This window comes from Palaemon carinicauda, unplaced genomic scaffold (genome assembly GCF_036898095.1).
Source record: "Palaemon carinicauda isolate YSFRI2023 unplaced genomic scaffold, ASM3689809v2 scaffold330, whole genome shotgun sequence".
Classification (NCBI taxonomy): Eukaryota; Metazoa; Arthropoda; class Malacostraca; order Decapoda; family Palaemonidae; genus Palaemon; species Palaemon carinicauda.
The window spans coordinates 61,280-87,629 of NW_027170978.1; the positions used below are offsets into that span (position 1 = coordinate 61,280).

Below are 26,350 nucleotides of genomic sequence, written 5' to 3' on the forward strand. Positions count from 1 at the left end.
ATATTTCCCTTTTTGAGTCTTTGGGCATACAACATCTTGCTTTTCCAACTAGACTTATAGCTTAGCTTGTAATAGAAATACCATACTCTTTGGAAGTGTCAGTCATGCAGACATACTTTCCTGCCTTTCCAATTATCTTCTTTCTTAATTCTGTTGTGGTTTTCAAAACAGTGCCACTACTAAACTTTTTAGGAACCATTCTGTATGAACAAACACCGAATTTATTAATGAAAAAGTTAACGGAACTATATGTTTTGCACTTTTGAATTGGGTGAGACACCTGTTTTTGGACAAGCCTCTCTCCATGGGTAAGTGTGTGAACCCATTAATGTCCTTTCAGTTGGTTAAACCTCCAAATTTTTGTTCAATCTCTGGTACAAACACGTCACTTATCAGACTAACGCACGTCGCCTATAACCGAGTTCAGTGATCGCACCCAACAATTCATGAGTCATAGTACATGTACTCTTAACCCTTTTACCCCCAATGGACGTACTGGTACGTTTCACCAAACTCCTCCCTTTACCCCCATGTATGTACTGGTACGTCCTTGCAAAAAACTGCTTTTTAAATTTTTTTTTTTGCATATCTTTGATAACTTTTTGAGAAACTTAAGGCATTTTCCAAAAGAATGAGACCAACCTGACCTCTCTCTGACGAAAATTAAGGTTGTTAGAGCAATTTAAAAAATATATATTGCAAAATACATACATATATACCAAGGCACTTCCCCCAATTTTGGGGGGTAGCCGACATCAACAAAGAAACAAAAACAAAAAGGGGACCTCTACTCTCTACATTCCTCCCAGCCTAACAAGGGACTCAACAGAGTTCAGCTGGTACTGCTAGGGTGTCTCAGCCCACCCTCCCCCGTTATCCACCACAGATGAAGCTTCATAATGCTGAATCCCCTACTGCTGCTACCTCCGCGGTCATCTAAGGCATCGGAGGCAGCAGCAGGGCCTACCGGAACTGCGTCACAATCGCGGTCATCTAAGGCATCGGAGGCAGCAGCAGGGCCTACCGGAACTGCGTCACAATCGCTCGCCATTCATTCCTATTTCTAGCACGCTCTCTTGCCTCGCTCACATCTATTCTCCTATCACCCAGAGCTTCCTTCACTCCATCCATCCACCCAAACCTTGGCCTTCTTCTGCAAAATGTGCTTGAAAAAGGAAGCAACTTGAGGTTAAGGGTTGGAAAGTTCCAAATAGCTTGGGGGTAAAAGGGTTAAAAAGGTCATTAATCTTACTGTGTAAAACAAATACTTGTATGGTTGAAAATTGCTTGAGTTCTGGGTAGTTTGATCTCGTGTACTACTGTAGTGGCTGTGTAGATTGCTGATTTGGCCTCCCCATTTTCAGCACTTTCCTATGTGTCTCAGATATTACAATCCAGTCTAATCTTTCCACTAAGCATCATGTATGCTTTTAGCTCTCTTCTTAAGAACTCTAGTAAATCAGTATCGAAACTTCAGAGTCTTGTTTAGCCTAACAGCTCTCCCCTAAAGGTTTGGTCCTGAATGAGAAGAGGGTAATCAGTGAAACCAGCCTATTACAGATAAGTGTGTTCAAGAGTGGAGTTCGATCTATTGAGTTTCAAGAGGAAGAGAGTAAAAGGTTTTGGAGTCTTTGTAGGGTAACGGACAGATCCGTTTTCATTCATAGAAAATGGGAATATTATAAAGTGGGGTGGACTGTGGCTGTCATTCTAAAATCGAGTTCGTAGAAAACTGGAATATTCTGAACTGGCCGTCGTTCTAAAAACGATTTTAGCGGGAGAAGCTAACTTAAAAAACCCACCTAACCTATGCTAAAAGCCGTATCCTTACCCAGGGGGGTTTCGCCCCCCCCCCCCCCTTACCTACTACGGGAGCGAGAAGATTCGTGGCCGGAGTAAGAACTCGAGCCACAAATTTTCAGGTAATTTAGGGTTTTCGGCAAAAAACATAAAAGTGTGCATTTAAGCACATATTTAAGATCCGTAGACCATTTCCCAACGTTTTTATTCTATACAAGATAACAGTCGGAGCGATAATAAGCAAATTAGGATGCTTGGCCTCAGCGCTACAAACTACCCAAGGTTTTCCATTAATACTCGTGTATGATAAGTTGATCACAAATTTAACATACAAACAGGTTCACTTACAACAGATTGACATTGGTTTGTTTTAGAGAAAGAACTGAGGGATGTATGCAAAAAACCTTTAAAAGTTGCGATCTGTATTTCATTCTATTGTTTTTAAAATCATAGGTATTATCCTTGCAGTGTTCTTGATTTTCTCATTTATCATTTATCTTTCAGGTGTAAGCTATAGCCAGTGAGATACGACTACAAGCGGACGTTCTGTTATGGCCATACTTCGTAGACATTTAAACTGAGCTAATGTCTAGGTACAGTAGATACTCATTTTATCTCCTCTATCCATAACTGTACCCCTTTATTTTTATTCATATTGACCTCTTTTCTTGCTTTTCCTCCCCATCTTTCTATCTGACCTACCTTGAAATTTTACCTCGCAGTTTAATTCATGTGTTTTTGCCTTATTGCACCCCAGTTTAGAATGGTCCTCTCTCTGCAATGCTGGGCCATGTGGAGAAAAATCATAAGTCCAACCCTAATATTAACAGATGGAATTCTCCCACAGGAATCAATCAAGATCTTAGGTTTTTATTACTTGTCTAAAAAAAGAAATATTTGAAATTATGAAATTATGAAAAATACTGTTGCAGTTTGAGATAACTTATACACTTGCAATTGATTAATGTATGTAAAAAAACTTTGATTTGAATATACAGTATTCTCATGTTGATACAAAAAATATCAATGTTCTTTTAAAAGGGCACACTATTGCTAATTTTTCTTAGACATTCTCTTGTTGTTGCCATCTAAGACAACCTTATAGGTTTTTATGAGAAAAACCTCATTCTAATCAGACATTTTAATAGACAAGATTAATGTTCAAAATAGTACTACCTTTTTTATGATCTCTGTGCTATCATATTTTCTTATAATAATCTTGATAAACTACCCTTTGATATTTGGAAGTTATAGTAAACAATGAGCATGTCAAACAGTTTTGTTTGCAATGGTCTTATAGTATTTGGTCATTCAGTTTTTTGTACTCTGCAATCTATTTAAGTCATTGAATGATATACAGTACGTTGTGTCAGGACTGAAATGTTATGTCCACGTGTTGAGCATGGACGGTGGGGAGGGAGTGAGAAGGGCTTGGCAGGAACCTGTTAGGGGGAGAAGATCAAGAGGGAGGCAGAGAATCAGATGGCGAGATAAGGTGAAGGATGAGATGGAAGAAGAGGTTTTGATGGAAGAGGAGAATGCCTCGGTTAACCCTTCTACCCCCAGGCTTTTTGGAAATTTCCAACCCTTAACCCCCAGGTGTTGTTTTTTTTTTTTTTTTTCAAGCACACTTTGCAGTATCCCATCCATCCATATACCAAGGCACTTCCCCCAATTTTGGGGGGTAGCCGACATCAACAAATGAAACGAGACAAAAAAGGGGACCTCTTCTCTACGTTCCTCCCTTCCTAACAAGGGACTCAACCTATTTCAGCTGGTACTGCTAGGGTGCCACAGCCCACCCTCCCACATTATCCACCACAGATGAAGCTTCATAATGCTGAATCCCCTACTGCTGCTACCTCCGTGGTCATCTAAGGTATCGGAGGAAGCAGCAGGGCCTACTGGAACTGCGTCACAATCACTCTCCATTCATTCCTATTTCTAGCATGCTCTCCTGCCTCTCTCACATCAATCCTATCCTATCACCCAGAGCTTCCTTCACTCCATCCATCCACCCAAACCTTGGCCTTCCTCTTGTACTTCTCCCATCAACTCTTGCATTCATAGTTAGTTACCCGGGATTTATTACCAGCCCTCCACATCCAATAGTTGTCCCTTGTCATGTGGTTTCTTCCTGAAAAACCTTGAGATTTTGAAATGGTAAATAAGTAAGGGATTGATCTTAAGGTCCCCAGTTGCATTGCCAAACCTCATTAGAGTTAGTGTATCTTCCATAAGTTTATACCCAGGCAGTGCCCTATCTTTATTCCTTTAACCCCCAGGGTATTTGGAAATTTCCAACCCTTAACCCCCAGGGGTTATTTTTTTTCCAGCACATTTTGCAGTATATTTTTTTAAAATTGCTCTAACAGCCTTAATTTTTGTTATAGAGAGGTCAGGTTGGTCTCATTCTCTTGGAAAATGCCTGAATTTTCTCAACAAATTATCAAAAATATGCAAAAAAAAATTTTAAATAGCATTTTTTTTGCAAGGAAGTACCGGTACGTCCATGGGGGTAAAGGGATGAGTTTTGTGAAACGTACCAGTACGTCCTTTGGGGGTAAAAGGGTCATGTGTGGTATAAATCCTCCTCGGGCTTTTCCGAGAGAGGCCCACATCGTCACGGTGAAAAGATCATCCATACTATGTAGCTTGAAAATTGCCCAAATAATTTTCAGCAGTTTTATCTAAAGTGGCGGCCTCCCTATACCTCGGAATGCTATCAATGCTCGTTCTTTTTCAAATTCGTCAAAGCAGCCTTGGTTAACCTTAAAGAGTTTGGACAAATAGTCAATTTTGGTTTTCAGGACGTTCCTAAATCAAACGATTGTTCTTGGATTAGAGTTCTCTTGCTTGAGGGTACACTCGGGCACACTATTTTATCTTGTTTTTCTTTTTTATTTTGGACAAATAGTCAATTTTGGTTTTAGAACATTCCAAAATCAAACGATTGTTCTTGGATTAGAGTTGTCTTGCTTGAGGGTACACTTGGGCACACTATTTTATCTTGTTTTTCTTTTTTATTTTGGACAAATAGTCAATTTTGGTTTTAGAACATTCCAAAATCAAACGATTGTTCTTGGATTAGAGTTCTCTTGCTTGAGGGTACACTCGGGCACACTATTTTATCTTGTTTTTCTTTTTTATTTTGGACAAATAGTCAATTTTGGTTTTAGAACATTCCAAAATCAAACGATTGTTCTTGGATTAGAGTTGTCTTGCTTGAGGTTACACTCGGGCACACTATTTTATCTTGTTTTTCTTTTTTTTCTAAGTTTATAGTTTATATATGAAAGATCTAATTTAATATTATTGTTCTTGAGATATTTTATTTTGTTTATTACTTTGCTTATAGTTTATATATTTCCTTGTTTCCTTTCATCACTGGGCTATATTTCCCTTTTTGAGTCTTTGGGCATACAACATCTTGCTTTTCCAACTAGACTTATAGCTTAGCTTGTAATAGAAATACCATACTCTTTGGAAGTGTCAGTCATGCAGACATACTTTCCTGCCTTTCCAATTATCTTCTTAATTCCATTGTGGTTTTCTAAACAGTGCCACTACAAGACTTTTTAGGAACCATTCTGTATGAAAAAACAACGAATTTATTGATGAAAAAGTTAACGGGACTATATGTTTTGCACTTATGAATTGGGTGAGACACCTGTTTTTGGACACGCCTCTCTCCATGGGTAAGTGTGTGAACCCATTAACCCTTTTACCCCCAAAGGACGTACTGGTACGTTTCACAAAAGCCATCCCTTTACCCCCATGGACGTACCGGTACGTCCTTGCAAAAAAATGCTATAAAAATTGGTTTTTCATATTTTTGGATAATTCTTTTTAGAAAATTCAGGCATTTTCCAAGAGAATGAGACCAACCTGACCTCTCTATGACAAAAATTAAGGCTGTTAGAGCAATTTAAAAATAATATACTGCAAAATGTGCTAGGAAAAAAATAACCCCTTGGGGGTTAAGGGTTGGAAATTTCCAAATACCCCGGTGGTAAAAGGGTTAATGTCCTTTCAGTTGGTTAAACCTCCAAATTTTAGTTCAATCTCTGGTACAAACACGTCGCTTATCAGACTAACACACGTCACCTATAACCGAGTTCAGTGATCGCACCCAACAATTCATGAGTCATAGTACATGTACTCTTAACCCTTTTACCCCCAATGGACGTACTGGTACGTTTCACAAAACTCCTCCCTTTACCCCCATGGATGTACTGGTACGTCCTTGCAAAAAACTGCTCTTTAAATTTTTTTTGCATATCTTCGATAACTTTTTGAGAAACTTCAGGCATTTTCCAAAAGAATGAGACCAACCTGACTTCTCTACGACAAAAATTAAGGTTGTTAGAGCAAGTTAAAAAAAATATATTGCAAAATGTGCTTGAAAAAGAAAACACCTGGAGGTTAAGGGGTGGAAAGTTCCAAATAGCTTGGGGGTAAAAGGATTAAAAAGGCCATTAATCTTACTGTATAAAACAAATACTTGTATGGTTGAAAATTGCTTGAATAAGACAAATACTTGTATGGTTGAAAATTGCTTGAATAAAACAAATACTTGTATGGTTGAAAATTGCTTGAATACGGAATTGTTTGAGTTCTGGGTAGTTTGATCTTGTGTACTACTGTAGTGGTTGTGTAGATTGCTGATTTGGCCTCCCCAGTTCCAGCACTCTGTGTCTCAGATATTACAATACAGTCTAATCTTTCCACTAAGCATCATGTATGCTTTTAGCTCTCTTCTTAAGAACTCTGTAAATCAGTATCGAAACTTCAGTCATGTTTAGCCTAACGGCTCTCCCCTAAAGGTTTGGTTCTGAATGAGAAGGGGGTAAGCTGAGTTGGGCATTGGTAACGAGGAAAACCAGCCTATTACAGATAAAGTGTGTTCAAGAGTGCAGTTAGATCTATTGAGTTTCGAGAGGAAGAGAGTAAAAGGTTTTCCATTAATACTCGGGTATGATAAGTTGATCACAAATTTAACATACAAACAGATTCACTTAAAACAGATTGACTTTGGTTTGTATTAGAGAAAGAACTGAGGGATGTATGCAAAAAACCTTTTAAAAGTTGCGATCTGTATTTTATTCTATTGTTTTTAAAATCATAATTATTACCCTTGCAGTTGACACTTAATATTCCATGTTCTTGATTTTCTCATTATCTTTCAGGTGTAGGCTATAGCCAGCCAAAGTCCCCCACGACCATCGCCAGTGGGATACGACTACAAGCGGATGTTCGTAATGCCAATCTAACAGGATATTCGGCCTTACTTCGTGGACATTTATACTGAGCTAATATATAGGTACAGTAGATACTCATTTCATTATCTCTTCTATCCATAACTGTACCCCTTTATTTTTTATTCATATTGACCTCTTTTCTTGCTTTTCCTCCCCATCTTGCTACCTGACCTACCTTGACATTTTACCTCGCAGTGCAGTGCGTTTTTTGCCTTATTGCACCCCAGTTTAGAATGGCCTTCTCTGTCCAATGCTGGGCCATGTGGACAAAAATTAAAAGTCCAACCCTGATATTAACAGATAGAATTCTCCCACAGGAATCAATAAAGATCTTAGGATTTTATTACTAGTCTAAAAAAAAAGAAATTCATTACTGAAATATATTTGAAATTACGGAAAATACTGTTGAAGTTTATGAGCGTATTCACACTTGCAATTGATTAATCTATGTAAAAAATTTTGATTTGAATAGATACAGTATTCTCACGTTGATACAGAAAATATCACAATGTTCATTTAAAAGGACACACTATTGCTAATTTTTCATAGAAATTTTCTTTTTCTTGCCATCTAAGACAAGCTTAGGTTTTTATGATGAGAAAAACCTCGTTCTAATCAGCCAATTTAATAGACAAGATTAATGTACAAAATAGTACTACCTATTTTATGATCTGTTATATTTTCGTATAATCTTGATAAACTACCCTTTGATATTTTGAAGTTATGGTAAACAATGCGCATGTCAAACAATTTTGTTTGCAATGGTCTTGTATTATTTGGTCTTTTAAGTTTTCTGTACTCTTCAATCTATTCAAATCATTGATTGATATACAGTATGTTGTGTCAGGACTGAAATGGTACGTCCATGTGTTAACCCTTTTAATCCCAAAGGACGTACTGGTACGTTTCACAAAAGCCATCCCTTTACCCCCATGGACGTACCGGTACGACCTTGCAAAAAAATGCTATAAAATTTTTTTTTTTTCATATTTTTGATAATTTTTTGAGAAAATTCAGGTATTTTCCAAGAAAATGAGACCAACCTGACCTGTCTATGACAAAAATTAAGGCTGTTAGAGCAATTTTGAAAAAATGTGCTGGGAAAAAAATAACCCCTTGGTACGTTTCACAAAAGCCATCCCTTTACCCCCATGGACAAACCGGTACGTCCTCGCAAAAAAATGCTATAAAAATTTTTTTCATAATTTTGATAATTTTTTGAGAAAATTCAGGCATTTTCCAAGAAAATGAGACCAACCTGACCTCTCTATGACAAAAATTAAGGCTGTTAGAGCAATTTAAAAAAGATATACTGCAAAATGTGCTGGGAAAAAAATAACCCCCTAGGGGTTTAGGGTTGGAAAATTCCAAAGAGCCTCGGTGTAAAAGGGTTAAGGATAGATGGTGGCGAGGGAGTGAGTAGGGCTTGGGAAGAACTTGTTAAGGGGAGAAGATTGACGGGGAGGTAGGGAATTAGATTGTGAGATAAGGTGAAGGATAATATAGAGAGGAGAGGTGTGGTGGAAGAGGAGAATGCCTTTGTTAATTTAGGGATAACATGGGGAAAGAATTTCTTGATGATTTTGTAGTGGAGAGGGGTGCGGCTAAACTTGGTGGTCTATTCTCTTGAATTGTTAGTCACTATGACAAGATGTTAATTTAATTCACTTAAAGAGGCAGCTGCTTAAGTTTTATCAGTCTGGTAATGAAGCACTTTTACTATTTCATACGAAGAATTTATACTAAACTGATAGTTGAGGAAATGAAGGTACAGTAGTGACCCTTTTGATAACGTTTCTGTTTTATTACAGGAAATACATCTGAGAGAGATTAACCTACGTAGACCTCGATCAACTTAAGCGATCCCTGCAGTACCACTCAGTGTCTCATCAATGTCAAGATGTTGCTAAAAGCTGAATAATATTGTTCTTGGTGACCCTGGCCAACTTTCCTTCTGTCACGTACTCTCTACACTTTGTTTTGACTCAATTTTGAAACGACATCTAAATTAACTATGTGAACTTGAAGTAGTTAAACTCCAGTATCAGTTCAAAGGACGTATAGGGTTCAGTGTTCTCACCACTGATGTCTGTCTTGTGCCCTTTCCAACTCCTGGGTAGTCATAACCATTTTGTGCATGTGAAGTGTAACCGGAGTTGGTTAGGACGAGGATAAAAATATGGGGCATTATGGGATCAGTCCATTGAATTAATTAAATTTGTTTTTCTCCCTTTTCATGATGTTTTGAAATGTATTTCAAATACTAGGAGTTATAATTAAAATCATATATGTAATTGGTAAGTTAAGTAAAATGGCATCTGATTGTGAAAAGACAACTTTTGAACAAGACTTTAGTAATTTTGTTAAATTCAATCTAAGAATTTGTAATGAATTTAGTGATTTGGATAAATTTACCCTTTGATTTGACAAATTATTTTTGAATATATTTAGTAATTTGGTAAAATTTATACTTTGATTTGCCAAAGTGAATTTTTTGTATTTTATGGGACTTGAATAATTTGTATTTTATGGGAAACTTATGATTGCTTTTTGTTTTTATTCCAAGTATTCAAATGTTAACTTGGTTTATGGTATTTTTAGCTAGTCAATTGAGGTTTTATCATTGAATAACTAATTCACTGTATATCATAACTAATTGATTTTTATAAAATACTCCTGATGTTCCAATTGCTTCTCTCTGGAATCTTAATTTCATCGACATTTTTACCCCTAAAACTTAAAGAATTTCCTGATTTATTTCCTTTCAATAGGCTTTATACTTTTAGTAAAGTGATGAGACTGGAGCGGTCCATGGCAATAACTGTTTAGTACCTCTTACAGTGAGGCATTTGTTGACCGAATGCCCCAATTATAACAACCTAAGGAATAGATATTTGTTTGAGGCTCGAGGTGAGGGTGGCAGGTTCATCCTTGCCAAGATTCTTGGAAATGCAAGTGGCATTTTTAGATTTATTTCAGAAGCAGGTCTTCTGAAAACTTTAACTTTTATGATTTTAATTGAATACTCTTATTTTTTATTTGATTTTTTTATTTTTGTATACAAATTAAATGTTACCGGCGTTAATGACCTTAGATGTCAGGATGCCTGAAAACTTTAAATCAATCAATCAATCATGGCAATAACCAATGGTTTGCGCTAGCCACACAGTAGTGTCTTTCAGTTACCATTTCAGATTTTGGGTTTTGATCATCGTATATTATTAGCAGTACCAGCCGAACACGGTCGAGTCCCTTGTCAGGCTGGGAGGAACATAGAGAGGAGAGGTCCCCTTTTCTGTTTCATTTGTTTGATGTTGGCTACCCCCCAAAATTGGGGGTAGTAGGAGAGGTCCCCTTTTCTGTTAAATTTGTTTCATGTTGGCTACCCCCCAAAATTGGGGGGAGTAGGAGAGGTCCCCTTTTCTGTTAAATTTGTTTGATGTTGGCTACCCCCCAAAATTGGGGGGAGTAGGAGAGGTCCCCTTTTCTGTTTCATTTGTTTGATGTTGGCTACCCCCCATAATTGGGGGAAGTAGGAGAGGTCCCCATTTCTGTTAAATTTGTTTGTTGTTGGCTACCCCCCAAAATTGGAGGGAGTAGGAGAGGTCCCCTTTTCTGTTAAATTTGTTTGATGTTGGCTACCCCCCAAAATTGGAGGGAGTAGGAGAGGTCCCCTTCTCTGTTAAATTTGTTTGATGTTGGCTACCCCCCAAAATTGGAGGGAGTAGGAGAGGTCCCCTTCTCTGTTAAATTTGTTTGATGTTGGCTACCCCCCAAAATTGGAGGGAGTAGGAGAGGTCCCCTTCTCTGTTAAATTTGTTTGATGTTGGCTACCCCCCAAAATTGGAGGGAGTAGGAGAGGTCCCCTTCTCTGTTAAATTTGTTTGATGTTGGCTACCACCCAAAATTGGAGGGAGTAGGAGAGGTCCCCTTCTCTGTTAAATTTGTTTGATGTTGGCTACCCCCCAAAATTGGAGGGAGTAGGAGAGGTCCCCTTCTCTGTTAAATTTGTTTGATGTTGGCTACCCCCCAAAATTGGAGGGAGTAGGAGAGGTCCCCTTCTCTGTTAAATTTGTTTGATGTTGGCTACCCCCCAAAATTGGAGGGAGTAGGAGAGGTCCCCTTTTCTGTTAAATTTGTTTGATGTTGGCTACCCCCCAAAATTGGGGGTAGTAGGAGAGGTCCCCTTTTCTGTTAAATTTGTTTGATGTTGGCTACCCCCCAAAATTGGGGGTAGTAGGAGAGGTCCCCTTTTCTGTTAAATTTGTTTCATGTTGGCTACCCCCCAAAATTGGAGGGAGTAGGAGAGGTCCCCTTTTCTGTTAAATTTGTTTGATGTTAGCTACCCCCCAAAATTGGGGGGAGTAGGAGAGGTCCCCTTTTCTGTTAAATTTGTTTGATGTTGGCTACCCCCCATAATTGGGGGAAGTAGGAGAGGTCCCCATTTCTGTTGAATTTGTTTGTTGTTGGCTACCCCCCAAAATTGGAGGGAGTAGGAGAGGTCCCCTTTTCTGTTAAATTTGTTGTTGGCTACCCCCCAAAATTGGAGGAAGTAGGAGAGGTCCCCTTTTCTGTTAAATTTGTTTGATGTTGGCTACCCCCCAAAATTGGGGGGAGTAGGAGAGGTCCCCTTTTCTGTTAAATTTGTTTGATGTTGGCTACCCCCCAAAATTGGGGGGAATAGGAGAGGTCCCCTTTTCTGTTAAATTTGTTTGATGTTGGCTACCCCCCAAAATTGGGGGGAGTAGGAGAGGTCCCCATTTCTGTTAAATTTGTTTGATGTTGGCTACCCCCCAAAATTGGGGGGAGTAGGAGAGGTCCCCTTTTCTGTTAAATTTGTTTGATGTTGGCTACCCCCCAAAATTGGGGGGAATAGGAGAGGTCCCCTTTTCTGTTAAATTTGTTTGATGTTGGCTACCCCCCAAAATTGGGGGGAGTAGGAGAGGTCCCCTTTTCTGTTAAATTTGTTTGATGTTGGCTACCCCCCAAAATTGGGGGGAGTAGGAGAGGTCCCCTTTTCTGTTAAATTTGTTTGATGTTGGCTACCCCCCAAAATTGGGGGGAGTAGGAGAGGTCCCCTTTTCTGTTAAATTTGTTTGATGTTGGCTACCCCCCAAAATTGGGGGGAGTAGGAGAGGTCCCCTTTTCTGTTAAATTTGTTTGATGTTGGCTACCCCCCAAAATTGGGGGGAGTAGGAGAGGTCCCCATTTCTGTTAAATTTGTTTGATGTTGGCTACCCCCCAAAATTGGGGGGAGTAGGAGAGGTCCCCTTTTCTGTTAAATTTGTTTGATGTTGGCTACCCCCCAAAATTGGGGGGAGTAGGAGAGGTCCCCTTTTCTGTTAAATTTGTTTGATGTTGGCTACCCCCCAAAATTGGGGGGAGTAGGAGAGGTCCCCTTTTCTGTTAAATTTGTTTGATGTTGGCTACCCCCCAAAATTGGGGGAAGTAGGAGAGGTCCCCTTTTCTGTTAAATTTGTTTGATGTTGGCTACCCCCAAAAATTGGGGGGAGTAGGAGAGGTCCCCTTTTCTGTTAAATTTGTTTGATGTTGGCTACCCCCCAAAATTGGGGGGAGTAGGAGAGGTCCCCTTTTCTGTTAAATTTGTTTGATGTTGGCTACCCCCCAAAATTGGGGGGAGTAGGAGAGGTCCCCTTTTCTGTTAAATTTGTTTGATGTTGGCTACCCCCCAAAATTGGGGGGAGTAGGAGAGGTCCCCTTTTCTGTTAAATTTGTTTGATGTTGGCTACCCCCCAAAATTGGGGGGAGTAGGAGAGGTCCCCATTTCTGTTAAATTTGTTTGATGTTGGCTACCCCCCAAAATTGGGGGGAGTAGGAGAGGTCCCCTTTTCTGTTAAATTTGTTTGATGTTGGCTACCCCCCAAAATTGGGGGGAGTAGGAGAGGTCCCCTTTTCTGTTAAATTTGTTTGATGTTGGCTACCCCCCAAAATTGGGGGGAGTAGGAGAGGTCCCCTTTTCTGTTAAATTTGTTTGATGTTGGCTACCCCCCAAAATTGGGGGAAGTAGGAGAGGTCCCCTTTTCTGTTAAATTTGTTTGATGTTGGCTACCCCCCAAAATTGGGGGGAGTAGGAGAGGTCCCCTTTTCTGTTAAATTTGTTTGATGTTGGCTACCCCCCATAATTGGGGGAAGTAGGAGAGGTCCCCATTTCTGTTAAATTTGTTGTTGGCTACCCCCCAAAATTGGAGGAAGTAGGAGAGGTCCCCTTTTCTGTTAAATTTGTTTGATGTTGGCTACCCCCCGAAATTGGGGGGAGTAGGAGAGGTCCCCTTCTCTGTTAAATTTGTTTGATGTTGGCTACCCCCCAAAATTGGAGGGAGTAGGAGAGGTCCCCTTTTCTGTTAAATTTGTTTGATGTTGGCTACCCCCCAAAATTGGAGGGAGTAGGAGAGGTCCCCTTTTCTGTTAAATTTGTTTGATGTTGGCTACCCCCCAAAATTGGGGGTAGTAGGAGAGGTCCCCTTTTCTGTTAAATTTGTTTCATGTTGGCTACCCCCCAAAATTGGAGGGAGTAGGAGAGGTCCCCTTCTCTGTTAAATTTGTTTGATGTTGGCTACCCCCCGAAATTGGGGGGAGTAGGAGAGGTCCCCTTCTCTGTTAAATTTGTTTGATGTTGGCTACCCCCCAAAATTGGAGGGAGTAGGAGAGGTCCCCTTTTCTGTTAAATTTGTTTGATGTTGGCTACCCCCCAAAATTGGGGGGAGTAGGAGAGGTCCCCTTTTCTGTTTCATTTGTTTGATGTTGGCTACCCCCCATAATTGGGGGAAGTAGGAGAGGTCCCCATTTCTGTTAAATTTGTTTGTTGTTGGCTACCCCCCAAAATTGGAGGGAGTAGGAGAGGTCCCCTTTTCTGTTAAATTTGTTTGATGTTGGCTACCCCCCAAAATTGGGGGGAGTAGGAGAGGTCCCCTTTTCTGTTAAATTTGTTTGATGTTGGCTACCCCCCAAAATTGGGGGGAGTAGGAGAGGTCCCCTTTTCTGTTAAATTTGTTTGATGTTGGCTACCCCCCAAAATTGGGGGAAGTAGGAGAGGTCCCCTTTTCTGTTAAATTTGTTTGATGTTGGCTACCCCCCAAAATTGGGGGGAGTAGGAGAGGTCCCCTTTTCTGTTAAATTTGTTTGATGTTGGCTACCCCCCATAATTGGGGGAAGTAGGAGAGGTCCCCATTTCTGTTAAATTTGTTGTTGGCTACCCCCCAAAATTGGAGGAAGTAGGAGAGGTCCCCTTTTCTGTTAAATTTGTTTGATGTTGGCTACCCCCCGAAATTGGGGGGAGTAGGAGAGGTCCCCTTCTCTGTTAAATTTGTTTGATGTTGGCTACCCCCCAAAATTGGAGGGAGTAGGAGAGGTCCCCTTTTCTGTTAAATTTGTTTGATGTTGGCTACCCCCCAAAATTGGAGGGAGTAGGAGAGGTCCCCTTTTCTGTTAAATTTGTTTGATGTTGGCTACCCCCCAAAATTGGAGGGAGTAGGAGAGGTCCCCTTTTCTGTTAAATTTGTTTGATGTTGGCTACCCCCCAAAATTGGGGGTAGTAGGAGAGGTCCCCTTTTCTGTTAAATTTGTTTCATGTTGGCTACCCCCCAAAATTGGAGGGAGTAGGAGAGGTCCCCTTCTCTGTTAAATTTGTTTGATGTTGGCTACCCCCCGAAATTGGGGGGAGTAGGAGAGGTCCCCTTCTCTGTTAAATTTGTTTGATGTTGGCTACCCCCCGAAATTGGGGGGAGTAGGAGAGGTCCCCTTCTCTGTTAAATTTGTTTGATGTTGGCTACCCCCCAAAATTGGAGGAAGTAGGAGAGGTCCCCTTTTCTGTTAAATTTGTTTGATGTTGGCTACCCCCCGAAATTGGGGGGAGTAGGAGAGGTCCCCTTCTCTGTTAAATTTGTTTGATGTTGGCTACCCCCCAAAATTGGAGGGAGTAGGAGAGGTCCCCTTTTCTGTTAAATTTGTTTGATGTTGGCTACCCCCCAAAATTGGGGGGAGTAGGAGAGGTCCCCTTTTCTGTTTCATTTGTTTGATGTTGGCTACCCCCCATAATTGGGGGAAGTAGGAGAGGTCCCCATTTCTGTTAAATTTGTTTGTTGTTGGCTACCCCCCAAAATTGGAGGGAGTAGGAGAGGTCCCCTTTTCTGTTAAATTTGTTTGATGTTGGCTACCCCCCAAAATTGGGGGGAGTAGGAGAGGTCCCCTTTTCTGTTTCATTTGTTTGATGTTGGCTACCCCCCATAATTGGGGGAAGTAGGAGAGGTCCCCATTTCTGTTAAATTTGTTTGTTGTTGGCTACCCCCCAAAATTGGAGGGAGTAGGAGAGGTCCCCTTTTCTGTTAAATTTGTTTGATGTTGGCTACCCCCCAAAGTTGGGGGGAGTAGGAGAGGTCCCCTTTTCTGTTAAATTTGTTTCATGTTGGCTACCCCCCAAAATTGGGGGGAGTAGGAGAGGTCCCCTTTTCTGTTAAATTTGTTTGATGTTGGCTACCCCCCAAAGTTGGGGGGAGTAGGAGAGGTCCCCTTTGCTGTTAAATTTGTTTGATGTTGGCTACCCCCCAAAATTGGGGGGAGTAGGAGAGGTCCCCTTTTCTGTTTCATTTGTTTGATGTTGGCTACCCCCCATAATTGGGGGAAGTAGGAGAGGTCCCCATTTCTGTTAAATTTGTTTGTTGTTGGCTACCCCCCAAAATTGGAGGGAGTAGGAGAGGTCCCCTTTTCTGTTAAATTTGTTTGATGTTGGCTACCCCCCAAAATTGGGGGGAGTAGGAGAGGTCCCCTTTTCTGTTTCATTTGTTTGATGTTGGCTACCCCCCATAATTGGGGGAAGTAGGAGAGGTCCCCATTTCTGTTAAATTTGTTTGTTGTTGGCTACCCCCCAAAATTGGAGGGAGTAGGAGAGGTCCCCTTTTCTGTTAAATTTGTTTGATGTTGGCTACCCCCCAAAATTGGGGGGAGTAGGAGAGGTCCCCTTTTCTGTTTCATTTGTTTGATGTTGGCTACCCCCCATAATTGGGGGAAGTAGGAGAGGTCCCCATTTCTGTTAAATTTGTTTGTTGTTGGCTACCCCCCAAAATTGGAGGGAGTAGGAGAGGTCCCCTTTTCTGTTAAATTTGTTTGATGTTGGCTACCCCCCAAAATTGGGGGGAGTAGGAGAGGTCCCCTTTTCTGTTTCATTTGTTTGATGTTGGCTACCCCCCATAATTGGGGGAAGTAGGAGAGGTCCCCATTTCTGTTAAATTTGTTTGTTGTTGGCTACCCCCCAAAATTGGAGGGAGTAGGAGAGGTCCCCTTTTCTGTTAAATTTGTTTGATGTTGGCTACCCCCCAAAATTGGGGGGAGTAGGAGAGGTCCCCTTTTCTGTTTCATTTGTTTGATGTTGGCTACCCCCCATAATTGGGGGAAGTAGGAGAGGTCCCCATTTCTGTTAAATTTGTTTGTTGTTGGCTACCCCCCAAAATTGGAGGGAGTAGGAGAGGTCCCCTTTTCTGTTAAATTTGTTTGATGTTGGCTACCCCCCAAAATTGGGGGGAGTAGGAGAGGTCCCCTTTTCTGTTTCATTTGTTTGATGTTGGCTACCCCCCATAATTGGGGGAAGTAGGAGAGGTCCCCATTTCTGTTAAATTTGTTTGTTGTTGGCTACCCCCCAAAATTGGAGGGAGTAGGAGAGGTCCCCTTTTCTGTTAAATTTGTTTGATGTTGGCTACCCCCCAAAGTTGGGGGGAGTAGGAGAGGTCCCCTTTTCTGTTAAATTTGTTTCATGTTGGCTACCCCCCAAAATTGGGGGGAGTAGGAGAGGTCCCCTTTTCTGTTAAATTTGTTTGATGTTGGCTACCCCCCAAAGTTGGGGGGAGTAGGAGAGGTCCCCTTTGCTGTTAAATTTGTTTGATGTTGGCTACCCCCCAAAATTGGGGGGAGTAGGAGAGGTCCCCTTTTCTGTTTCATTTGTTTGATGTTGGCTACCCCCCATAATTGGGGGAAGTAGGAGAGGTCCCCATTTCTGTTAAATTTGTTTGTTGTTGGCTACCCCCCAAAATTGGAGGGAGTAGGAGAGGTCCCCTTTTCTGTTAAATTTGTTTGATGTTGGCTACCCCCCAAAGTTGGGGGGAGTAGGAGAGGTCCCCTTTTCTGTTAAATTTGTTTGATGTTGGCTACCCCCCAAAATTGGGGGGAGTAGGAGAGGTCCCCTTTTCTGTTAAATTTGTTTGATGTTGGCTATCCCCCAAAATTGGGGGGGAAGTACCTTGGTATATATGTATGCATATTATCGTGCCAATGACAAAAACTCGCTGGAGGGCATTTCAATTGCCTCCCTTGAGCTCTTGATCCAAGCAATGAGGGCCCAGTTTTGCCCTCATTGGATGTGTTCCATTGTTTATAGCGTTTCCCCACATGGGCATTCAGGGTTGATGGCTTAATTCCCATGTGTGGTGGATATCTCTAGGTTTGCACAGTTCCACCCTTGCTCTGTTTAAGGTACCCAGTCCTTCCTGGTGAGGGTTATTCCGCACTGGATGGTCGTCGATCACTTTCCCGACTTTTGTAGCCTGTGAGCAGCTGCCCTGCTTGGTTATGGCCCATCCCCTGTTGCAGAGTTTTTGCGGGATTTCAGTCTTCGCCTTGCTTCCCGATGATAATGGAATGGGTGCCAGGGGTCATTAATTTGTTTCGTCTTTTAATTTTTTTGCTAGTGTTTCTCATCAGATATGGGGATGGGATGCTGACCACTATGAAGAATTTAAGGGGATGGGATGCTGACCACTATAAAGAATTTAGGGTGCCTGTAATAATCAGACATGGCTGATTTAACTCTGTTTAGAGATATCTTTCTCTGGGTTTAATACTACGGCATAAATTATTCAGGGAATAGTTTCTGGGTGATCATGATCCGCATACTCTCTTGCTTTCCGTCATGGACAGTACTGAGATTGGAATAATCATTATGATGATTGTCAAGGCCTCCTGTGGAAAAGTATGTTTCTATAGTTGCTGACCAAATTGAAACTTCAAGGCGGAAAAAGAAACTTGCTTTTAGTTCAGGGGGAAATCCAACTCTTTATCTTGTTAGTGATGAACTTCACAGCTCTTAATTTTTATTCTCAGAAGTCCAGCAAAGTCTATAATTAAAGGCAATCATTCTGAAGTAACCTGTTCTGTTTCAGACCCTAATCTGACTTCTAAAGTCAGATGTGGGTATTTTAGTGTTCTAAGGGTTCTGATGGTGTATAGCACATAGCAGATTTAAGATCCTCTCGCAGTCTCTCTGATTCATTATTTAGTTTTGACCTTTCTAATGCAAAATTCTCGTCTTCTGCAATCCTAGTTGCTGTTTTAGACAATTGGATTGTGAGGCAGAAGACAGAGATCCTAATATCCTTCCACTTGCTTAAGTAAATGCTTTTAAGCAACCTCATATTTCCTGCCTAGCTGTGTTGGCTTATTGTACGTTTCCTTTAGCACCAAATGTGTCTTCAAAAATTTTGCCATAGCTAATCTGTCGCATCGTGTTTTTGTATGCATCACTTGCTTGCAAGCTCAGCCACTAGTTCATCAGTGTTAATTCCAACTGGGTAATTGTATGTCTAGTAGCTTAGCAGATGAAATGAGTCTTTTAAAATAAATTCACAGCATCTCCTGTGCAATGCTGTAAACAAACGGGAAGCCAGTTTAAAGTACTGTCTGGTCATCCTTCTGAACAGGTAAATGAAAAAAGAAGAAAATAGGCCGGAATATAACCTTTTGGAAAAAAATATTCAAATAAGTAACAAATTCTGACTTCGGAGACTGCTATTTCTAAGATTTATACACTTGATTCTGCCTTTTTCTTTTGGATAGAATCGATAAATTAACTATCTTCTATCTTACCGTTATCCCAACGTGAAGGCATTGGTGGTCTGATGCACTTTATAATTTGGCAGAGGTTTTTACGATTGCGTGCCGTTGCAGTCATCAACCACAGTTATTGGCAGTGTGTCTAACCTATAACTAAATAGTCCAACTGAAAGGCAGCAGTTCCACATTATTGGCAGTGGGCCAATTCTTTTGCTACAAAGCAAGACTGCAGGGTAGCAACTGTTCTTTCAGTCGCTTTCTCCGAGACGCAGGATGTACGGTGGTAGTATTCTTACACCCCTAGCCTAGAATATTGAAATAACTCGCTATCTCAAGTGCAGAGGTATATTGGTACTATTAATTCTCATTAGCATTGAGGATTTCTATACCATAAAGAACTTCCGACTTATTTAAGACAATCATATACCAAAGCTTGTTCTAGATTGATATAATCCCCGTCCTTGAGACAATCGTTTATGCCAATAGGAGTTTTTAAACTTTCGGTTTGGAAGTTGGCTTACTAAACAAATGCTGTTTTTGGTTAATAAAGTAGGAAGTATTTTTGAAATGCTCTACTTTTCTGACTGTCTAGTTGGAGTTACTTCTAAGTTTTTTAGAAATATTCTACTTTGCAGATGCTAATGTAGTAGTTACTTCTAATTTTTCTTGAAATACTCTACTTTGCAGATGCTTAAGTAGTAGTTACTTCTAATCTAAGTTTTCTTGAAATACTCTACTTTGCAGATGCTTAAGTAGTAGTTACTTCTAAGTTTTCTTGAAATACTCTACTTTGCAGATGCTTAAGTAGTAGTTACTTCTAAGTTTTCTTGAAATACTCTACTTTGCAGATGCTCAAGTAGTAGTTACTTCTAAGTTTTCTTGAAATATTCTACTTTGCAGATGCTTAAGTAGTAGTTACTTCTAAGTTTTCTTGAAATATTCTACTTTGCAGATGCTTAAGTAGTATTTACTTCTAAGTTTTCTCGAAATCCTCTACTTTGCAGATGCTTAAGTAGTAGTTACTTTTAAGTTTTCTTGAAATACTCTACTTTGCAGATGCTCAAGTAAGAGTTACTTCTAAGTTTTCTTGAAATGAAATACTCTACTTTTCTGATTATGAAGTAGGAGTTATTTTTAGTATTATAGAAAGAGAAAATTTTAATTTGGCTGGATTATCTGACCTGTTTATATAAAATTGTTTGAAGATAGGACTACTGAGGCCGTACCAACAACCTTTGTATGTTTGGTGATTAAGAGATAGAAATAATTATCTTTATGCTTGGGACAGTGAGGCGCAGAAATATTTATTTCTATTTTTTCCTTATTTTAAGTCTTTATTTTGTATGTAAATAAGATATAGTAGTTGCTCGAGTGGGTACCAGTACTTTGTGATACTACGAGTCGCTTTCTTATGATATCCAAGTCTCCGACTTTTAAAGTCAGCTTTGACGGTCTTGGAATTGTACCCAGAGGAAATCCTCTTGTATCCCAAGTCGTCGGCGCCCACTCGTGTCCGAGTATTGGGTTCTGTCGTTAGCCATCAGCCTCCTATCTATGAAAAGATGAAGAAGGGTGGAGGAAACGACAGAATGCCAGTAGCTGGGTATATTGTTTTGGGTGGTCGTGGCTTTGCAACGGCCACGCTCACACACTTGGCCCACATCGTTTTCACCGCGGCTCAAGACATATGAGACAGGCGGCTTCTCCGATGTTGGTTGCATCGGGCTGCCGGGTTCTTGTTATGTCAAGGCCCGCCTTGTTGCCTGCCCGGCAGGCATTGCCCTCTTCTGCCGGCGCTGGGAAGCTCCGCCGTTGGGGTCTTGTTTGGTTTGATTTTGGAGTTTTCCTTCTCCTAGCCTTTGCCTATCTTAAAATAAAGGAGAAGGCCTATAGGGGTCTAGTCTTGGTCTGGTCTCTCAGAACTGGCCTTAGCGGTATGGTTGAGCCTGCCAGGGTGGATAAACTACCCCACCGCCATTGCCCAGCCCATCATTGAGACACTCAAGCCCCTCTACTGCAGCAAAGTGCTGGACCATCAAGTATATCATCAGGATTCCACTCAGGTATTCCAGAAGACTTTCTAACCAGATTCCACATCTTATGAGAAAACAGTTTGGTTGTCCTTCCTTGCAAATCCCTGCAGGAGGAATAGTTTCTCTCAATGTTTGGGATGGCCTTCATCCCAATCCTGGATTGCTAGCTGTAGTCAAAAAAAGTCTACCTGATCCCTCCAGGCTCCAATTCTCCTTTGTCCAAGGAACCAGCCCTATTTCAGAATTATCTAGCAATACAGCATTGGCACAGATTTTGAAACAAAATTATGTAATTTATCTGATTTTGCAACAGGTTATACCAAGACCTCCAAAGATTGAGGGAGTTTAAAACAAGTTGTAGATGTCTCAGCCCTCAAAATGTTTACAGTTCTCACAAAGTTTCTTTTTGAAATTCCCTCTTCTTGGGGGGTGATAGAGAAAAGACTTGGTGTTTTCAACAGACTCCTAGATGCGTATTTTCTCATAATTCCAGAGGATGGCAGGTTCATCCTTGCCAAGATCCTTGGAAATGATGTGTCCTACTATGCAAGTGGCATTTTTAGATTTATTTCAGAAGCAGGTCTTCTGAAAACTATTCAACTATTATGATTTTTATTAAATACTTTTTTTTTATTTTTTTTTTATTTTTGTATGCATACATTAAAAGTTACCGGCGTCAATGACCTTAGATGTCAGGATGCCTGAAAACTATAAATCAATCAATCAATCAATCTCATAATTCCACAATTCATGAAAATATCTTCGTTTCGTCAGTGGGTCAAAGATATACCGATTTGAGTGCAATGTTTCATTCTCGGGCAGACCTTCAAGTGTTCATCAGGATGATGGCCTCTCTTTCAGAATGGTTTAGGAATCATTGCCCGAGAGTTCTTTTATACCTAGATGATTGGCTGTTCATCAGGATGATGGCCTCTCTTTCAGAATGGTTTAGGAATCATTGCCCGAGAGTTCTTTTATACCTAGATGATTGGCTAGTTTTTGACAGGAGTTGGATGATTGGCCAATTTATTTTATTTATTTATTTTTTTTTTTTTTCTTTACAGATTTTTGAGTATTCGCCATTTTTTGCATTGTTTGGTATGATTGGCCATTTCTTTTGACAGATTTCTTGGATGATTGACCATATTTTGACATTTTTTGGACAATTTTCAATTTTTTTATTTTAAATTCTTGGATAGTTGGCTATTTTTGACAAATTTACCCCTCACCCTCTTTTTCTTTTCTTGGATGATTGTCTATATTTCAACAGTTTACAATTTCCAATGCTATACAAAAATCCCTTTATTGTGTTCAGGAAATTTGTATGATTGGCCGTAATTTTAGTGCTGCTTTTGGCAATATTGATCATGAGGCCCTTTTCTCAAACTAGAACAGCTAGGAGAAGGTGTCTCTTCTTACCGTCTTTGTTGAATTTTTAAGTAACATATTGCAAAGGGTGATGAGATTTTTACTCGGTCATACTAGTCTCTTGAGATTTTTGTCACTCTTGTTGGCGTTTCTCGGTACTCTGACCGTTTAGGCGATTGGCCATCGTACTACAAGCATCTTGATTCTCTCAGGGCTAGGAATGCGCAGTTTTTTTGGCGTTCCCGTTTGCGAAGGGCGAGCTCACTTGTTTAGTTGGTTCGCTGACTGTCTTACTGCCTTTTCTTTTAGCCTCCTGGGATTTTCCTTTCGACTTGTCGTATCCAGGCCTAGCCTATCCTTCGACGGCGTGTTCGTCGGTCCATTATGCTACTTTCATATGTTCTCATGTTAGCTTACGGTAGTTGTATCGTGTTCCCCTTTGCAAAGGGTGAGTTTTTTCCTGTTGGTGCACTGACAGTTGTGTGCTGCTGTATCCTAGCCCATGAGAATTTTAGATATAGTAAAGTCTTTTCTTTGTCTTTACACCTCTCCATGGTGAGTTTTCCTGTTACTGATATCGAACTTAATTTTATTTATAATGCTGTGTTTTTGCTATTGTTGTGGTGAGGCCTAATCCCTTCAGGGTTCTGGTCTTTTAGACAGCATACCCCTTTATGTAAGACCGAGTTGTCAAACTGACGACATTGCTGGTACTTACGGCTTCGTCGTCTCCGACCTCATTCCTTATCTTGGGCACACGATAGTGATACGTCGCTATTTAAGGCAGTATGGCCTGTACCGCCACAACCTTTGCTTATGGCATGATGTTTCTGTGGGAAGTATAGTTGTCTGACTTTGCTGCCATTCTTACCAACGCTGCCGTTACTGACGGCAGATGAAGCCTCGTATAGGGGATTGTTCTTATGCCTCTGCTTTAGGAAGAGCCTTGGGAGATGGCAATGCTGTTACCTAAGTGTGCAGTTACTAATGGCAATTTTTGTACCATGATGGCAAATTTTTTCTTCGTTGGCGAATCGGTTAGGCGGCTTCTGATGTCATCAACCCTCATTTTCACTAACTTGTGGCCTGGTATCACTGTTTGCTTGATCGGGTGGACAGGGCTTTACGGGTGTGCTGCCACTGGTGACGGAAACACTGACTATCTTTTGGGCAAGGTGTTTTCTGCCGAATCCCTTGACCTCTTCCTGACCATCAGAAGACGACCCCGGTTTTCTTGCAACTTGGACCATGGTTCACTGCCATAAGTCTTTCACAGTGCGTTTTCCTCCTCTAGTAGTGACACTGTTTGGACGCCTCGGTGGGAGGTTGGGTGGGTCATAACCCACCCAAAAAAGTGCAAAGCTGTTGGTCTCAGAAATTTTACCAATACCACATCAATATTCTGGAGTCCCTGGCAGTCTTCTCTTCCCTCATGAACTTATACGTGAAGGAGAACATTCATATCCACTTAAACCTCGTTAACAGAGTTATAGTATATTGATTCAACAGACTAGAATTGAGGTCTCCTTAATTTAACCATGTAATGATAACCTTCTTTACGTTGGATCAGCGAGATCAAATCTCTGGCCTTCAAGTGGATCTGTTTGCAATGAGCTTCAGCATGATATTTCCCTGCTAAGTAGCACCGAAAGGGGTTCAAGCAGCAGTGGGCATGGACATTAAAGTTCGTCAATGTCCCTGGATGCGAGTCATTGGACGACGATTTACCTGTTTCCACTGTTTAACCTCCTCGTGGAGGTTTTTGACAGGCGTAGATCTTTCAAGGGATGGCGGCTGGTGGCTCTTTGGTAGCCAATGAGCAACAGGTTTCCCATTGTCACAGATTTGAATCCCAACTCGTGCCGTGACTAACTCGATTCTGTCTAAGGATGGACAGCAGGGGATTGTCTATGCTTCATCATGGAGATCGTTCAGTCCTCATCTCATATTTGATTTCACCTTATTCCTGGGAATGGAATTGAAAATTCAACGTGAGGAGTGGGTATTTGTGGAAACTATGAGTCGTCTAGAACCATGACTGTATGAAACGTCATAGACCAGATGGATCAAATATGTCGAAGACATAAATCCAGGGTTGATTACTATGGATTTTGTTTAAGTTTCATGCTTACTTTGCATGTTTAAAGTCCAGCCTCCTTTACGATTTCGTCGTACACTTCGGCCCTCACTAGATCTATATTATATGCCTTTGATGTCGAATTTTACTTGGATCTCTTCAACAAAGTTCTGAAGGTTTGTGCAAGGCTACGGCTGTTGGCTCTACCGAAGCCTATCTCTTGGTCTTTGGACAAAGATTTGCAATTCACTTCGGACATGGCAATCAAAAGGCTACTATTCTGAATCCCACTCAGAAAGTCATCTTCTTAATTACGATGGCTTCCGATGCTCGGGTTAGTGACTTTGTAACGATATCTAGAGACGAGAAATATATTGAATTTGTGGAAAATGGCGAGGTTAATTTATACCCTGGACCCGCTTTTCGGAAAAAAAATTGAACTTCCCTTTTCACCTTGGGGTCTAAGGAAAATAATTCCCCTTCATGGTTATCCTTTCCTTGGTCTAATACACCGTCCAAAAGTGTATTTGCTGAGAGCAGTGCAGTTTAAGGGTAGTCTTTTGTTTTAAAAGAATACAGTGGGATTTGATTTGTCTCTAAACCACTTACGAAATAAAATTATTTACTTTCCGTGAAGAGAGGGCCCGGCTTGTAAGATGTTGCTTCTTTCTAGAACTTTTTCCAGTATATGACTTGAGGGACTGCAGACATATACTGGTTGGAAGTCCACTTAGGTTTTCTTCAGGCATTAAATGAAGCAATTGGAGGAGACGCATCATAATGTGGTGGTTGAGGGGGTGTTATCTACTCCGCGGCAACGACGTAGCCCACCATGCATCCTAGGGCACTCCTTCAGCTTGTTATTAGCAATGAGGAAACAAAAGTATTTGCTTCAGGGAAAAAGGGAAAATGCACTTCATCATTTCCTTTAAAGGTTCCCAGGTTTAGAGATTAATACTTGTTTCGTCACTTAGGTGGGGAGCAATTTTTTGGTTCAAGGTCTTTTATGCAAAGCCTCCCACCGAGTATAGATAATTCTCTGGTACATTTCCATCAGGACGACCTGGCTCGAGCCCAAAAAAGGGATTTTGACGTAGGAAAAATCTATTTTCGGGTGAGATAGCCATGTCGTCCTGATGGGCCGCCCGTTACTTCTTTTTTCTCCCACCCCTTTGTTTGTTGGAGGCTTCTATTTCACAGTAGCTCAGCTGTGACGTGGAATGAAGTGGCAGGGTCGTATGGGAGCACCGAAAGGAGATATACAGTGAACCCTCGCTACTTCGCGGTTCGACAATCGCGGATTCACCACTTCGCGGGGTTTTCCCATAACCCATATATATATACATATCGCGGATTTTCCGGAAAATTCGAAAATACCGCGAAATCTGAAGATAACCAAATACGATATTTTGTTACCTGTAATTCCATTAATACTGTAATTATAGTAATATCTGCTCTTACTGATTGTTCATTGCATTACATATGATATATAATTCAGCACAGAAAGAAATAAAACACGAAAAGAGAATGTGATCATACGATAATTCAGTACGTAGTAAAATTAAATCGAACATGAAACGCAAATCAGATGCAGTCATACCATATTAGAATGGTGTGTACTGTAATGGATGTGCTTCTTTTCCATGAATCTTTTGTATGTATACGTACGTAGTACAGTACTGCATCCAATAATATTCTTTGTTGCAAAAATCACATTTCGAATAAGTACTGTAAGCGTACGAGAGAGAGAGAGAGAGAGAGAGAGAGAGAGGCGTAAAATAGCGTACGTACGTAAATTTTTATTATTATTGTTATTATTATTATTGTTGTTGTTGTTAATAAAATTATTATTGTTATTATTATTAATCATTATTATTATTATTATTACTGTACAGTATTATTATCATTATTTATTATTATTACGGTATTGTACTTAATCTACGTACGTTCAGTGTGCGCGGGACATCTTCTATGAG

The 26,350-nt window shown here is 40.6% G+C and overlaps 1 long non-coding RNA gene across 4 annotated transcripts in view; it reads left to right on the forward strand.

Moving 5' to 3' along the window:
* LOC137636570 (uncharacterized) overlaps positions 1 to 9,930 on the forward strand; it is a 48,421-nt gene extending 38,491 nt beyond the window's left edge. For all 4 annotated transcript variants that reach the window (XR_011043154.1, XR_011043155.1, XR_011043156.1 and 1 more), the window contains 2 exons: positions 6,990 to 7,123; positions 8,873 to 9,930. This is a non-coding gene — a long non-coding RNA (uncharacterized lncRNA). The remainder of the gene's footprint in view (positions 1 to 6,989; positions 7,124 to 8,872) is intronic.
* Positions 9,931 to 26,350: the final 16,420 nt, after the last annotated feature.